This window comes from Polypterus senegalus, chromosome 14, assembly GCF_016835505.1.
Source record: "Polypterus senegalus isolate Bchr_013 chromosome 14, ASM1683550v1, whole genome shotgun sequence".
Lineage (NCBI taxonomy): Eukaryota > Metazoa > Chordata > Cladistia > Polypteriformes > Polypteridae > Polypterus > Polypterus senegalus.
The window spans coordinates 40432346-40450772 of NC_053167.1; positions in this window are offsets into that span (position 1 = coordinate 40432346).

Consider the following 18427-nt stretch of genomic DNA (forward strand, 5'->3'; position numbering starts at 1 on the left):
TATTGGTATACAGCATCAAGCACACACTGCCTCAACCATTCGTTATTTGAACTGCTCTAATCCGACAAACGCTTCAGAGTCTTTCCTGTACTGACATTGCGGTTCACAGTTTCATCCTAAGAACTCTAAAACGCACTCAATCAGCCATCAAGCGCTCCTTATAGAACTGTTTGTACTTATAAGTACAATTACCTCACTGTAAACTTGTGATACAGTTATAATATTGCACAACTTGAGCCACTTTATAAAGCGTGCATTTACAGTTAGGTCCATAAATATTTGGACAGAGACAACTTTTTTATAATTTTGGTTCTGTACATTACCACAATGAATTTTAAATGAAACAACTCAGATGCAGTTGAAGTGCAGACTTTCAGCTTTAAATCAGTTAATTCATTGAGTTGAACAAAACATTGCATAAAATGTGAGGCAACTAAAGCATTTTTAACACAATCCCTTCATTTCAGGGGTTCAAAAGTAATTGGACAATTGACTCAAAGGCTATTTCATGGGCAGGTGTGGGCAAGTCTGTCGTTATGTCATTATCAATTAAGCAGATAAAAGGCATGGAGTTGAATTGAGGTGTGGTGCTTGCATGTGGAAGATTTTGCTGTGAACAGACAGCATGCGGTCAAAGGAGCTCTCCATGCAGGTAAGAGAAGCCATCCTTAAGCTGTGAAAACAGAAAAACTCAAACCGAGAAATTGCTACAATATTATGAGTGGCAAAATCTACAGTTTGGTACATCCTGAGAAAGAAAGCAAGCACTGGTGAACTCGGCAACGCAAAAAGACCTGGATGCCCACGGGAGACAACAGTGGTGGATGATCACAGAATCATTTCCATGGTGAAGAGAAACCTCTGCACAACAGCCAACCAAGTGAACAACACTCTCCAGGGGGCAGGTGTATCAATATCCAAGTCTACCATAAAGAGAAGACTGCATGAAAGTAAATACAGAGGGTGCCATGCAAGGTGCAAGCCACTCATAAGCCTCAAGAATAGAAAGGCTAGATTGGACTTTGCTAAAGAACATCTAAAAAAGCCAGCACAGTTCTGGAAAAACATTCTTTGGACAGATGAAACCAAAATCAACCTCTACCAGAATGATGGCAAGAAAAAAGTACGGAGAAGGCGTGGAACAGCTCATTATCCTAAGCATACCACATCATGTGTAAAACACGGTGGAGGCAGTGTGATGGCTTGGGCATGCATAGATGCCAGTGGCACTGGGACACTAGTGTTTATTGATGATGTTACACAGGACAGAAGCAGCTGAATGAATTCTGAGGTGTTCAGAGACATACTGTCTCAAGCTCAAATCCAGCTAAATACAGTCAAATTGATTGGGCGGCGTTTCATGATACAGATGGACAATGGCCCAAAACATACAGCCAAAGCAATCCAGGAGTTTATTAAAGCAAAGAAGTGGAAAATTCTTAAATGGCCAGGTCAGTCACCTGATCTTAACCCAATTGAGCATACATTTCAGTTGTTGAAGACTAAATTTTAGACAGAAAGTCCCACAAACAAACAGCAACTGAAAGCCGCTGCAGTAAAGGCCTGGCAGAGCACTAAAGGAGGAAACTCAGCATCTGGTGATGTCCATGAGTTCAAGACTTCAGGCTGTCATTGCCAGCAAAGGGTTTTCAACCAAGAATTAGAAATTAACATTTTATTTCAAGTTATTTAAAGGTATTCAAGTTACTTATTCAGCCCCCGAAATAAAGGGTTTGTGTTTAAAAAGTACGTTAGTTCCCTCACATTTTTATGCAATCTTTTTGTTCAACCCAATGAATTAAAGCTGAAAGTCTGCACTTCAACTGCATCTGAGTTGTTTCATTTAAAATTCATTATGGTAATGTATAGAACCAAAATTAGAAAACAGTTGTCTCTGTCCAAATATTTATGGACCTAACTGTACATATGATGACGATATCATTTTTAAGATGAAATGCAGCAAAATATGTTTATTATATTATACAGATAAAACTTTTACTACACTGTGCTGCAGCGCTAGCAAGGAGCTTGAACTTTGTTCACAGATTGTTCCTGCCTCATGCTGTACAGGTGCCGGTCATAAAATTAGAATATCATGACAAAGTTGATTTATTTCAGTAATTTCATTCAAAAAGTGAAACTGGTATATTAGATTCATTCATTACACACAGACTGATGTATTTCAAATGTTTATTTCTTTTAATTTTGATGATTATAACTGACAACTAAAAGTCCCAAATTCAGTATCTCGGAAAATTAGAATATGAATTAAGACCAATGCAAAAAAAGGATTTTTAGAAATGTTGGCCAACTGAAAGGTATGAACATGAAAAGTATGAGCATGTACAGCACTCAATATTTAGTTGAGGCTCCTTTGGCCTGGATTACTGCAGCAATGCGGCGTGGCATGGAGTCGATCAGTCTGTGGCACTGCTCAGGTGTTATGAGAGCCCATGTTGCTCTGATAGTGGCCTTCAGCTCTTCTGAATTGTTGGGTCTGGCGTATTGCATCTTCCTCTTCATAATACCCCACAGATTTTCTATGGGGTTAAGGTCAGGCGAGTTTGCTGGCCAATCAAGAACAGGGATACCATGGTCCTTAAACCAGGTACTGGTAGTTTTGGCACTTTGTACAGGTGCCAGGTCCTGTTGGAAAATGAAATCTGCATCTCCATAAAGTTCGTCAGCAGCAACTTCCTGGTAGACGGCTGCGTTGACCTTGGACCTCAGAAAACACAATGGACCAACACCAGCAGATGACATTGCAACCCAACCTATCACTGACTGTGGAAACTTTACACTGAACCTCAAGCAACGTGGATTCTGTACCTCTCCTCCCTTCCTCCAGACTCTGGGACCTTGATTTCCAAAGGAAATGCAAAATTTACTTTCATCAGAGAACATAACTTTGGACCACTCAGCAGCAGTTTTGTCTTTAGCCCAGGCAAGACGCTTCTGACGCTGTCTCTTGTTCAAGAGTGGCTTGACACAAGGAATGCGACAGCTGAAACTCATGTCTTGCATACGTCTGTGCGTGGTGGTTCTTGAAGCACTGACTCCAGCTGCAGTCCACTCTTTGTGAATCTCCCCCACAGTTTTGAATGGGTTTTGTTTCACAATCCTCTCCAGGGTGCGGTTATCCCTATTGCTTGTACACTTTTTTATACCACATCTTGTCCTTCCCTTCGCCTCTCTATTAATGTGCTTGGACACAGAGCTCTGTGAACAGCCAGCCTCTTTAGCAATGACCTTTTGTGTCTTGCCCTCCTTGTGCAGGGTGTCAATGGTCGTCTTTTGGACAACTGTCAAGTCAGCAGTCTTCCCCATGATTGTGTAGCCTACAGAACTAGACTGAGAAACCATTTAAAGGCTTTTACAGGTGTTTTGAGTTAATTAGCTGATTAAAGTGTGGCACCAGGTGTCTTCAATATTGAACCTTTTCACAATATTCTAATTTTCTGAGATACTGAATTTGGGACTTTCATTAGTTGTCAGTTATAATCAAAATTAAAAGAAATAAACATTTGAAATACATCAGTCTGTGTGTAATGAATGAATCTAATATACAAGTTTCGCTTTTTGAATGGGATTACTGAAATAAATCAACTTTGTCATGATATTCTAATTTCGTGACCGGCACCTGTATTCTTGCTGTGGCTGGCGCGACACTGGAAGGATAGATGAATAGAATAATTAAAATATTATGAAGCTATTTCAATGTTCCTTAAAAGTTTTGAAGAATCTGCATTCTAAGCTTACAGATGGCTTAACGTCTGTTACAGAGCTGATTGTGTGGCGATTGGGTATTTGGAGAAAGAAAAGTAAGGACAGGAATCGGGAATTAGTACTAAAGTATTTCATCGAAGGTCGCGCATGGCGCAGCAAGCATCTTGCGTGAGACATGAACAATCACTGCTCCACCATGTTCCCATGTTTAATAACATGCTTTAACTCCTATCATCATGAAAATGATATCACATATACTTCAGTATTTTCATTATTCAGAGAGCTGTAATATTACGAATGTAATGGATTCTGTGTCCTGTCGGAGGAAGAGAAAGCCCGGAAGCACGTAGTGATTCACCCACATAGAAGATCAAATACAAAACAAAGCATTTAATGTGCTACTTTAGTTACAATGAGATTTGAGAAACTAGTAAATTAAATGATTTTAAGATGAAGTTTATGATCTATTTTAATGACAAAATAAACTACGTGATTATAGTGGAAATTTCGAGATTAAAATTGACATTTCGTGCTTTTTTCCCCACTGTGTGCCTAGTTTTTTTTGTCTGTACCCTAATAAGCTCAGACGGTGGGCTACAGTATGACTCTCTTTTCATGGCGACTTTGATATCTGACAACTTCTTTTTTATTTTGGCACTGTGCGACTTTGTGAACTTAAGCTTTCGAGTTTCTCCAACACACTATGTCACTCGATCAACTTCCTTTTCTTGTTTGTACCACTGTTTAAACCTACAAATAGTAAGTGTTTCCTAGCCTCCACTTGGTATTCGCTGAAATTCTTCTATTTTCCCTCGTAGTTTTGTCTTTTCACAGAACGCTGAGCTTAAGGGCTGTTTATATTGATTAGCATATTTAAAGAGGCATAATTCTGGGAGGAGTTGGGGCAGGACAGCAGGCGCGTGCATGTGCGTTAATTTTCATGCTGACCGGGATTTATGTAGCGGAAGAACGTGGAACCTGGCGTTCGCACAAATTTATGCAATTGAATTTTTTTGGGCCTAAGCACATTTCCGCTTTTGTAATGAAGTCATCTTATAGCGCGAATTTTACGCATGCTGTTATGCATGAGGCCACTGGGAACTGGCATTTGATGAAAGATAAGTAGGCGTAGGAGGATGCTGAGCGAGTCCAAAAATTAGCATGTAAACTGGCAGCCGATTCCGTGTAGGTGGTGTTTGGGCTGAATGTAGCGAAGACGCGTTGACCTAAACCCAAGCAGTGGAGCAGCACAGAGCATTTGTGGACGTCGGATATCTCCCTGAGGTCCAACGCCTCCAAATATGTTTCAACCTTTTTCCCAAGCCCTCCATGGAACAGAGGGGACACCAGGCAGGGTAAGAAAAGGTGTGAGGGAGGGGCAGTGAGAAATCAGCCATCCTCGTTCCCCAAATTGTTGTGTCTGCTACGTAAAAAAAAAACACAGGACACCAGTTGATTCTCCAAACTCTAAACTTTTACTACTACCGTTTTCATACAGAATGAATTCTCCAACTCTCACAGGAGCAAATCAACAGCCAATCGCCACTGTGTATTTTAATGACCGTCCCAATATCATACTACCTGCGCAAGAAATATCCAACACTTGAACCCAGGGCAGCAGCTACTCCATTCAACATTAGATATCAACCGTAAAAGTTGGTATTATAAACTGTTTCTGAACCAAGATAATTCAAAACTCTTAACTAGCCAGTAAAAAAAAGCCAGCCTCCGCTTTTCTGCAGAAAAAGCATTTGATATGGTTGAATGGAACTACCTTTTCACTTTTACTTGGTACACTTTTACCTTTTTTACTACTGAAGCTTCAGTTTGTATTAACAACATTAATTCAGACTACTTTAAACTAGAATGTGGTACCAGACAAGGATGCCCCTTGTCACCACTGCTTTTTGCAATCGCCATTGAGCCACTGGCAGTTCACTGTCAAAATGCTTACGTGATAAAGAGAATTATCAGAGAAGGAGTTGGAACAGAAAATTTCTCTATACGCAGATGATATGTTACCATATATTTCAGATCCACAAAATACTGTGCCTGCAGTCCTAACAGCACTAACAGAATTTCAAAAGATTTCTGGTCTCAGAATTAATTTGAATAAAAGTGTGCTCTTTTCAGTGAATTCTCAAGCACACAATATTAGATTGGACACCTTCCGTTTTATCATCGCAGATCAGTTTAAAAACCTAGGGGTAAACATCACAAGTAAACATAAAGCTCTTTATCAACAAAATGTTGACGTCTGTATGGAAAAAATTAAGCAAGACTTGCATAGATGATCTCACTTTAGCTGTAGAATATCCTTCCTAAGCTTCTTTTTTTATTTCAAAACATTCCAATATACTTCAATACATTTTTTTTAAGAAATTAGATTCAACCATAACCTCATTTATTTGGAAATCAAAACATCCACATATCCAAAGGGTGACCCTACAAAGACGGAAGGTGTCATGGTTCTAACTAACTTTCAATTTTATCACTAGGAAGCAAATATATAAGCTATAAATAGCTGGACATGGACATAAATAGATGAACATACACAGGCCCGGTCCACAATAGAAATAAAATCCTGCAGTACTTCTTTATATTCCTTGCTTTGTACCCCAATAAGTAAAAGTCATTGCCAATATACTAACAACCCAAGTGTTATTCACTCACTCAGAATATGGACGCAATGTAGGAAGTATTTTAAGATAGAGAAGCTTTATCTGTGGCACCACTGCACGAGAACCACTTTTTTCCACCCTCTCAAAGGTATGCAGTTTCTAATATCTGGAAAACATCTGGGATTAAATCACTTAAGAGATCTGTACATAGACAACGTCAGTAGTACATATAGACAGCAACTGTCAAAATAGGTGTTAATTTGATTAATGACTTTAAGCCCCGCCCCCAAATATGATGGATGACGTTAAACCCCGCCCCAAAATATGAAATATGATTTATGAAAATATTAAATATGAAAATATGGTTTATGAAAATATAAAAATATGATTTATGAAAATATGGAAATATAATTTATGAAAACATGAAAAAATAATTTATGTAAATATGAAACTATAAAAGTATGAAAATGTATTTATAAGCTATAAACTTAGGACACGTGGGTTTATTTTATAAACACTAGGTTCAAAATTAATATTGTGAAAGCTATGCCTATGTGTAACTTTCTGAAAATATTCACACCCCCGCGCTTATAAACTCACGACCTCATTTTATAAACATTAGATTCAAAATTAATATTAATTAATTAAATATACACTTGTCTTGCCGTCATAGCTATGTGTAAACTTTCTGAAAATATTCACAGACCCGCGCTAAGATATAAACACTAGATTCAAAACTAATATTATAAAATTAAATATACGCTTATCCTGCGTGCAAAGCCACGCATATGTGCGACTACATAAAAGCGCTATAAAATATTCACACACCTGCTTTAAGTTATAAACTAATAGTAAGAAAATAAATATACTGTAATATCCCTTCCCAGACGGGCAAGTGGTAGTAAATTATCAAATAAAAGAACTAATCAATGGTTTTTATTCACTTTCCTTCTTACTTCAACAAGCTGACAACCACAACGTAGTCAGGACAAAGAAAAACACGCACCACTAAAAACCCAACCAACATACAAGAAAATAAATATACAATTTTCTAAGAACGATATGGACTCTCTGCTCTAAGTTATAAGATCGCGACACAGCCATAACTAAAAACGTTTTTCACTCCCCCCTCTAAGTTATAAGTTCACGACAAGCGTCTTTATTTGATAAGCACTTATCTTTCATGCACAGCCATAACTAAAATGATGTTCACCCCCAGCCACCTCAAACCAAACTAAGCTCACGGCACAGCCATAACTAAAAACGATTTTCACTCCTCCTCTAAGTTATAAACTAATAGTAAGAAAATAAATATACAATTTTCTAAAAACGTTATAAGCTGCATTAGAATCAAAAGGAAGAAAACACATAGCCACTCCTAATGCCTGCGCACCTCTTTGTAAATTTCACCGGTTCAAAACAATTAAGCTAAAAGACTTATTTTTCAATTACCTCCCCCATCGGAATGCGCCAAATATGATCGATCATGGCCTGTCTCTTTAATTTAATTACCATGCCGTGACAAGGCAGTGCCTTTCTGATTACATGATAATAATCTAAAATGCTTACCTGTTGTTTTAGGCTCCAGCCAGACGTTACAGCAATTATGTCCCCACAGGGAGTCGGCGCCTTTTCATGTTATCAATTAACAAAAGTCTTAATCTAATTTAAACGTGTTCTATTTTTTATATCATAAAGTAAAATACTTATTCTCACCCCGAATCAAAGCGATTAAGAATATATACACTCCTTCTGATTTTTACTAAAATTCTTAACACGCTTTTCAGCACTGGCTCTGCGAACTTAATCAAAACACTTTTTACATTCCTATGGTCTAGGAACAAAGTTATTAAATAAAATATTTTCCACTAACGACTCTCTTATATTCACAATGATCTTTACAAGCTCGCAAGAAAAGTTATTAAAAAGGGTCTCGCGGTCTATATGGCAAGTACAAACCCAGCTCTTTCGCCGGTATTTTAGCCGCGTTAATCGGGCAAATGTCGAAATTGATCTCGTTTCACATTTACAGTACTATATATTAACCTAGAAATACACGTGGCGATCTAAGAAAGGGCTCTTTCCGATACTGTATTTTAGCCGTGTTAATTGTGTAAATGTCAAAATCTATATATATAATTCACTAAGGCAAGACAACCATGGAAAGCATGCCGGATGGTGCGTGGATTCACTGAACCACCGACAAGTAAGACACATATGGCACACGCAGGAAGAAGCCACGCCCACCAACTCCAAGACCATTGGATACTACGATAACTCGCAGAGCCACGCCCACCAACTCGGACGCGACGACACAGAAGAAACGGCGTTATTTATATTCGTCATGCTGGGAGAGAGAAGTGCTGGCTAGGAAAATCACGGATTTTCGGCAGCGTTTGACGCAGATGGCAGCTTGTTAGCAAACATTCTAAACAATTAAGACACATTTACGCCAAATTTATTTACTGACAACGCAAGTAATCCGGTAAGTATAACTCACTCAACCTGGAGGTAAGTGAAGAAAATTTGGAAAGTCTACAAAATTATATTGATCAAGTTTTTGAGTCTGTTGTCATGGGGCCTAAGAAAGCAGCAGCTGACACGGAAACACCTGCTACCAAGAGAAGCCGTCCTCAGGAATCCCCCGAGGCGACCTCATCTCCCCGCAAGGATATATTAGAATTATTAGATTCTATTGATAAAAGGCTTTTGAGATTTTAGGGACGACTCCACCTGCTTGAGGTTCTACACCAGGAGTTCCAGAACCTCCGACAATCTCTGGAATTCAGCCAGGAACAGGTGGAGCAGCTTACTGCTGAAAACGCGTCTCTGCGGGAGACTGTGTCTTCCCTGACGGAGGGAATGACACAGATCTCCCAGGACAACAAGACCTTGAAGGAGACGGTTTTGGATCTTCAGGTCCGCAGCATGAGAGACAATCTGGTGTTCGCAGGCCTACCAGAGCAGACGGGAGGACAACCGGAGGATTGCGAACAAACAATCAAGAACTTTCTCCAGACCCACATGAAGATACCCGAAGAAACGGTAAAAAAACATCACCTTTTACCAGGTACATCGCCTTGGAGCCAAGAGAGCAGACAGCAGAAGATCTCGTCCCATCGTGGCCAAATTTGAGCATTTTAAACAAAAGGATTTTTTAAGAGCCGTGGGAAGGAGCTCAAAGGAAAAGATTTCAGCGTGAACGATCAATTTCCTAAAGAAATTTTGGATCGCCGCAGAGTTCTGTTCCCACTGCGTAAAAAATTCATCCAAGAAGGGAGCCGCGCTGTCATTTCTGTGGACAAGCTCTACGTCAACAACAGGCTGTACAAGGAGCGAGGAGTGACAGACTGGCTTTATTAGCCCAACCTCAGGTCACAAGTTTATTAGTCTTATCGGGATTTACTGGGTATGAGCATGTCAGGATAAAAAGCTGCTATATCCGTGTTTAGATGATGGGATCACCTGTTCTCTCACCACCCCACACCTCTAGCACCTTTTCTTTTTACTTCTTTTTTTCTTTTCTTAACCTTTATCACTCTTTCCTTTCCTTCTTTTACCTGCTTCTGGAACTTTACATCTGCATGACACAATCACACAACTTTCCTACACTGCGTCCAGCACACACACAACGCGCGCATACAAACACTGGATTATAATTATTACATTTTATCATACAACCACAAACACTCTTGGTTCTGTCTGATTATTATTATTATTGTCTGATTATTATCAGCATTAGTATTATCAGCATTAGTATTATTATTAATATTATCAGCATTATTATTATCATCAGCATTATTATTATTATTATTATCAGCACTAATAATATTATTGTTATTAGCATTATTATACATATATTTTTTATTTACTTATTTATTGCTTTATTTTTTCAGATTAAATTATACATTTATTTACTTAATTTATTCACACACACAACTATGGGTACACTAAGGTTTGTCAGTTGGAATGTTCATGGAACTGGCTCTAGAGAGAAGAGATTAAAGATTTTTGATCAGCTTAAAAGACAGCAGGCAGATGTTGTCGTATTACAAGAGACTCATAGGTCTGCCACAGTTGCAGATGAACTTAAAACATCTGAGTTTCCCAGACTGTTTTCTGTCCCCTATAACTCTAGACAAAGAGGTGTAGCTATTTGAATACACAAAAATACCAATTTCACAGTATTGGACACAGTCTCAGATCCAGATGGTAGATTTATAATACTAAAACTATCTATACAAAATCAAAGCTTATGTATTGTTAGCATATACTGTCCAAACATAGATGACCCCGCATTCTTTCATAATTTTTTCTCTGTACTCTCCGAACCCTTGGACTGTCCACTTATACTTGCGGAGATTTTAATTTTGGATGGATCATTCTTCAGACAGGCTCAGTACAGCTGGGACTCAGCGCATTGGCATTCCACTAATATAGTCAAACAGTATATGAGTGATTATGGGCTTTGTGATGCATGGCGATCTTTTATCCCAGCCGTAGAGAGTATACTTTTTTCTCACATGTTCATCACTCTCACTCACGTTTGGACTATTTTCTAGTCAGCAGCTCATTATTGGCTGACATTTCAGACACTGAGATACACCCTATAGTTGTCAGCGATCATGCTCCAGTTTCTTTAACTCTGTTAAATAAGAAAACAATCCCATCAGGTAAAACTGGAGGTTTAATACGTCACTGCTTAAAGATGAAGGTTTTGTGGAATATTATAAAAAAGAGTGGGCTTTATATTTAGAACACAATGACATTCCTGGAACATCAGCATCTGTTCTCTGGGAGGCAGGAAAGCAGTGATGAGAGGTAAAATAATTTCCTTCTCATCACATAAGAAAAAATAGAAAACAAACGTATTCAGGAATTAGAAGAAATCATTAAGTCTCTAGAGGCATCCCCAGAAGAAGAATTACAAAACAAATTGCGTAAAAGTAAACTAGAACTTAAAGGAATTATTGACAAAAACACAATTTTAGCACAAAGACTACGAATAGAAAACTTTGAACACGTAATAAATCAGGCAAGTTTTAGCCAACCAGTTAAAAATAAACAAAGAGAAAACTGCCATATCTGCTGTTAAAGACTCAACTGGGAATATAGTATATGACCCTGAAAGAATAAACAACACTTTCAGAGATTTTTACAAAACCTTGTACTCACCACAGATTAACCCATCAGATAATGAGATCAATGAGTTTCTAGACAGGATAATACTTCCTAAATTATCAGATAGCCAAGCTACAGTCCTGGACTCGCCATTAACATCAGATGAGCTTCAGGAAGCTCTTAACTCCATGCCTAATAGGAAGGCTCCAGGTCCAGATGGGTTTCCAGCAGAGTTCTACAAAGAATTCTGGATCATTCTGGCTCCAACATTCTTCAGAATGATGAGTGAAATAGAAGAAAATGGTAGACTACAGCCAAACATGAATTCAGCCAACATTAGTCTCCTGTTAAAACCAGGCAAAGATCCTATATTTCCTACCAGCTATCGCCCAATTTCTCTTATTAATGTTGACCTGAAAATAATTTGTAAAGCCCTTGCAAAAAGATTAGAGAAGGTAACCCCTTTCATAATACATCCAGACCAAACTGGTTTCATTAAGGGGAGACATTCATCCACAAATTCACGTAGATTACTCAACTTAATAGACTTTTCTTATAGCAGAAACATGGAAACCAGTATATTATCTCTCGATGCAGAAAAGGCTTTTGATAGAGTTAACTGGAAGTTCTTATTTGCAACTTTACATAAATTTGGTTTTGGAAACTTCTTCATAAACTGGTTAAAAATTTATACAGTTCACCAACAGCATGTCAGGACAAATGACCAAACATCAGATAGCTTCTGTCTTCAGAGGGGACCAGGCAGGATGCCCCTCTCCCCTCGCTATTTGCTATCTTTATTGAACCACTAGCAGCAGCAATCAGGCAAACTACAGTTATTAAAGGCATAAAGTGTAAGAACATAGAACATAAAATCAGTCTTTATGCAGATGACGTGTTACTTTATCTTCAGAATTCTCAATCCTCTCTCTCCCAGGCAATTGAACTAATAAACTCCTTTTCAAGAGTTTCAGATTATTCAATAAACTGGTTAAAATCCACAGTTCTTCCAATTAATTTCTCTTTTGTCAATTCCCTTAATACACAATTGGAATCAGGGAATATTACATACCTGGGCATTCATGTCTCTCCCAGGCTGGCAGATCTAACTAAACTAAACTACATCCCACTATTAAAGAAAGTGGAAGATGATCTTGCTAGATGGAAATCCTTACCGATATCACTTATGGGGAGGGTTGCCACAATTAAAATGATGGTTTTACCAAGAATCAATTACTTATTTTCTATGATCCCAAACAAGCCATCATCTGATTGGTTTAGATCCCTGGACTCCTCCATCACTAAATTCCTTTGGAAGGATAAACCTCCACGAATTAGCTTAAAAACACTACAGAAGACCAAAGATAGAGGAGGGTTGGATCTACCCAACTTCTATCATTATTTCTTAACCAACAGGCTCCAATATATACCAAGATGGTTGCAACATAACCCGCTGGATGAGTCCTGGTTAGATGTAGAACAGACACTTTGCAATACTATAGAGCTTTCGGACCTACCGTTTATTAGCTCAAAAATAAGAAAGCATGAAAGCTTTAAAAGTATTAATATCAGTACCTCACTGACAGCATGGTGGGAATATCTAAAAATGACGAGTCTTCACTAATTCCATGCAGACGCACACCCATCTGGAATAATCCTGACATATTGCAAAACAATAAAATGATGAACCTCCCATACTGGAAAAGTAAAGGAATTCTATACATGGAACACATAGTTGAAGGATTGGATTTCATTCCATTTAACAGAATAGTCTCCCAATTTGGGATAGACAAGAATAGATTTTAGAATATCTCCAAATTAAATCAGTAGTTAAAGAAAAATTTAAGCTTTAAAGTAGAATTACAAACACCATCAAGGGTATTAGACTTCTGTAATCTCAAACACCCCAAATTACTGTCTAAAGTATATAAAACATTGACCAAAATAGATGATACAATAGCAATTCCTATAGGCAAATGGGAGGAGGATCTATTAGTTAGCTTTGATCAGACTTTCTGGTCCCAAACCTGTTTAAAAACTTTTAAAACGATCAGAAACCCCAATTTACAACTAATTCAATACAAAATTCTACACAGAGTACACTATACAGGTCATCGGATGTTCAGGATGGGATTTGTGCCATCTGACACCTGCACACACTGCACAGACAACATTCCTGACAGTTATATCCACGCACTGTGGTCATGTCCACCTGTTCAGGGATTCTGGTATAGAGTATGTGAAGACCTGTCAAAGTGTCTGAAATGTGATATCCCAACTTCCCCCTCATTTTGCTTGCTGGGGAACCTAGAGGATGTCCCGATTGAAACAAATTTGGTTCACGTGGTTCTCACTGCCATATGCATCGCTAAGAAAACTATCCTCATAAACTGGAAAAACAAAGATAATCTTTGCATTAACCAGTATAGAAATCTTTTATTGGATCATATTACACTTGAGACAGCCTCTGCCTCCACTTCAAATCAATCTCTCTGGGCTCCTTTGATCGGTTCCATCACATAGCGATGATGGAGGGTCATTGATATGGTCCTGCGGGATGCTGTGGTTGATGTGGTGGAGAGTCTGAGCTTGGAGTATCTGGAGGATCCCTGGGGGTGGGTTCACTAGGGGTCTTGGGCTGGGGGGCTGCTGCCCCACTCTGGTGGTGCTTGGGTTGCCTCAGGGGGTGTACTTCTGGTAGTTGTGTGTGGGGCCTTGGGGATTGGGTCCTGGCATGTACGCTGCCGGGGACTGGGTCCTGGAACATGCATGGCAGTGCGGGCCCTGGCTCGGGAGCTCAGGATGAGAACACTTCTGTTCCACCATGGGGGAGGGGGATGTCCGGGAGGGGGAGGATCCAACTTTACCTGGGTGTCTTATGTCTTACTTAGTCTGAATGTTGAGTAAATGTGGGGATGGGAGTAAATATTCTGCTGGGGTGGTGTGGGTTGGTGGCCTCGGACTCCGTGGGGCTCTGTGATGCTGCTGCTTTGGGCCGTGGCTAGATGGGCTGGGGCCTCCATGCCCCGGGGGGATTTTTGGGAGCGGAGGTGCCTATTGGGGCCAGTAGGGGAGCTGGCTCCCTGGAGGGCTCAGGCCCCTCAGCTGTTCCTCCCCATCCTCAGACATTTCCCTCCTCCTGCTCCTTCACATCATCACACAAACATGCACATAGGGCCTTGGGGTGTGGGTAAGTCAGGGGGTGGGTATGGATCCCATTTCTGCAGTCCTGTGGCAGCCTACCCCCCAATTTTATTTGCACATTAAACACTTCCACAAACAACATTCCACACAAATGCACACTTAGGACCTTGGGAGTGAGCACACTCAACGACATCCGGTGGGGGGAAATTTCAGCCTCACTCCGAGTGCGGTGCCCACTTCCAATTTTAAACTGCACCTAGTCACGGAGGGTTTTGGGGGGGAAGTGAGGCTGTGTGTTGGCATCAGCTGGTGTAGACCACATGATGCCAGCACTGCCCCCACAAAATGCACCTTATCACCACACATCAACATTACATTGGAGCCGGCGGAGGGAGACTAGAGGTCTTATCACACCTCTGTTCTCAGTTAGCTGCCCAGGGCTGGAGGCTAGGAGTGGGAGCTGGCCGTCTGCCTGTAGTCTGGAGTGGTGGGTTACTTTGCTCTGTGTTGGATGGGGGTGCCTGCTCATTATTACCCCAGCGGAACGGGGCTAACTCTGGCATTCTGGAACGGTTGTGCCTCCGGTACGGCAGCACCGGGACCAGAGTTAGTAGGGTGTGTATGGGGAGTGTGAATGGGTGTCTGGCGTACATCCTTGTAAGTCTTGGGTTGTATGTGTATGTGAGAGCATGAGGGAGGGAGTGTATTACTGTGTTTGTGTGTGACTGTATATGTCAGGTGGGGTTTTGGACTCCTCCCCTCTCCTGGGACATCTGGCAATGCTACAACATCTTCGCCTACCCTCCCCCTGCCACATTTTTTTTTTTAAGCATCTGTCTGGTCGCTCCCGGTGGCTGCCTGGTGGGATCTGGGTCCCTGGGCTCTGTTGGGTCCTCGGCGGGGTGGGTCGCGGGTCCCGGCTGCTGGGTTCCGGGCCTGGCCGACTCGGGGGTGAGTGGTTGTGGGCGGGCCTGGGGGCTTGCCGTTGATATCTCCCGGGAGTCTGCCGGCTGCTGGCCCCGGGGTGGTCCTCTGCGCCTCTCGAGGGGTGGTTGGGGCTTCTCTGGTGACGGTCTCCCTGGGGTCTCCGCGCTTTAGGGTGACCTCTAGATCTCTGGGCTTGGAACTCCATCTTCCGCACGTTTTTGGGGGCAGGTCTGTGGCCCTTCACACTCACTATTGGACGCTCCTATAGAGAAACCTTACACATACAAGCGTGCGTACGCACACAGGTGCTCACATGGTGCTTTCATAAGTATGACTTGGACATCTTCAGAACATGACCTAAGGCTGCGGTTGGCCCTAAATGCCTTAGTAATAATTACTGTGTGATTGTCAGCAAACATTTTTACTTTTATATATCTTCATGTAGCTGATGCAGCAATGTTTTTGTCTTGTTTTTTTTTTTTGTTTTTTTTTTGTTTCCCCCCCTCTCTTTCTGCAGGTCTAGAAGTGGATTCTGGTTCATTTATTGTTTATTCTATACGAAAACTCCCCCTTACCCCTTTACCTCCATCTCTTCCTTTTCTCTCTTCTTTTTCTTTCACTTTTGTCTCCATGTCCGGTTCGAATCTTAAAAACATCTGAAAATATTTCTAATAAAGTTTTAGTATCAGGCGTGACGTCAGCAGAAGCTGTAACGCTCCACCTGAGAGAAAAACTGTAAGGCTAGTCGCCAGCATTCAGACATCAATTCTGATTGCTTCACAGCCGAACAGGACACAGTAAAAAAAAATATATATATATATATTCGTCTGTCGTAGAGGCCACATGCACCTGAGGCATGTTTCTCGCAGATGTAAATCGCCATATGCAGCGTGTAAAACGGTTTGCGAGGGGTATCCCATGGGATCTTTAAAACAATCCTTTACAACTGAGGTTAAAACACAATGAAGTAAGCAGTCTTTAAAAACCAAGTTTTCGGTTACGACGCACGACCCCGTGCACCATAGAAAAATGTTTTACACGCTACATACAGCAATTCGCATCCGCGACAAACATGCGTCTTCTTAGATGCTCCTGCAGAAATACGGAAGACGTTTCCCTGCCCACTAACACTCCTTTTTCACCGGCCCGCTTCTACCCTCGCTCTCTAGGCATTCACACTCTCTGTCCATGTGCCCGGATGCAGACCACCCAGTTAGCCCCTTTCATCTGTGCTAGGAGTCCACATGCACGTCTAAGCCACGTTGACTTTTCATTATTCTTTTCGGTTTCGACACCCGACCGCGTCCACCATGAAAAACCATGCGAAAGGAACAATGAAGCCCCGCCCAGAAACTCTACCCCTCCTCCCACGTGCTCAGGAACGCACCTCAGATCACTGCCCGCCAAATCAAACCGCTCATCAAACACATACTCACTCGCTTTGGTCTGTGCTGCGGACCAAACCCAACTCTGCGCCACGTTGAGTATTCTTTTGCCCTCCATGGCTACCGCTTCAAATGTATTTCATGGAAAGAACACTTCTTTCAATGTTATAGAAATTCCTGCTTCAGGTAACTGTTTGTTTCTGTCAGTCAGGTTTTTTTGGAGAAATGTCATTGACGAAACTGTTGCTCTCAAACTTCGTAACATGGCTGTTAGCTTTGTTTGGAAACATTGGGATAACTTCGGTGATGTGGTGTCCGTTGTTCTTAGTCACAGAGGCATTGTTATACAGTCTGCTCAACAATACGCTGATTACATGAATACGTCCGGAGTCTATGGTGGCGAGGCAGAAATTGTGGCAATGTCCTGAATCCTTCCAGCTACTATCAGCATTTACTTTCAAGAACGTCCTCATGCCTCACCTCGAGTTTACAATCCGGCCCAGCGTCTCTTCATATCCCTGCTCTTTAGCGTTCCTTTGGATCATGGACATTACGAGGTTCTCATGCCTCTCAAATAACCATATGATTACCTTCTGGTGACATCTTTTGACTCTGTCGGTATGTGCACACAGCGTGCACACCCACTTGCTCGCCACACTAATGTGACGTCACCTGCCCACTCTCCTCTTCCTGAAAAACATTTAAAGACACTCTCTTCTGAACACACACATTCCACACAGGACTTTCAATGCACCTTTTGTTCTAAAAGCTTCAGAGTGCACAGATATCTGAATGCACATTTGAAAAAACACAACACTAACCGAATGATGCAATGTGAACATTGCCGACAATGCTTCGAGACAACTCGTGCTCTCAAAAAACACTTACGAACTCATTCCACTCTCATCTTCAATTGCACATTTTGTAACGAGGACTTCACAGGTGAGATGGATCTCCATAACCATTTATGCAAAATTTGCAACAAACACTTTCACGCACGCAGATACCTTACTAACCATCTCAAAACACATTCCCTGATGAATTCTTTTCAGTGTCAACACTGCTCCAAAACCTTCACACGCCAGAAATATCTCAAAGCACATTTACACACCCACTCCACTGAACGAACGCATTCCAAAAAGATCTTTGAATGCACGATTTGTTCAAAAACGTTCCGAGTGCAGAGATTTCTCAACATGCATTTAAAAACACACTCCACTGAACGAATTATGCAATGTGAACATTGCCAGCAATGCTTCGACATAACTCATTCCAATTCCCTTCAGTGTCAACACATCACTAAATCGTTCATGCACAAACATCGCCTTCACTTTTCTGCAGCTTTTCAAGAAGATACCGCCATTCACGTCCAAGAACATAACATTGGCCTACCTACCGCACTATGTGCTTCTTGCAATGCTCTTCATTGGCCAGCAGAGGTCAACAAATCCGGACATTACACTAGGTGTTGTCATGCCGACAAGGTGTCTTTGCCACCACTAT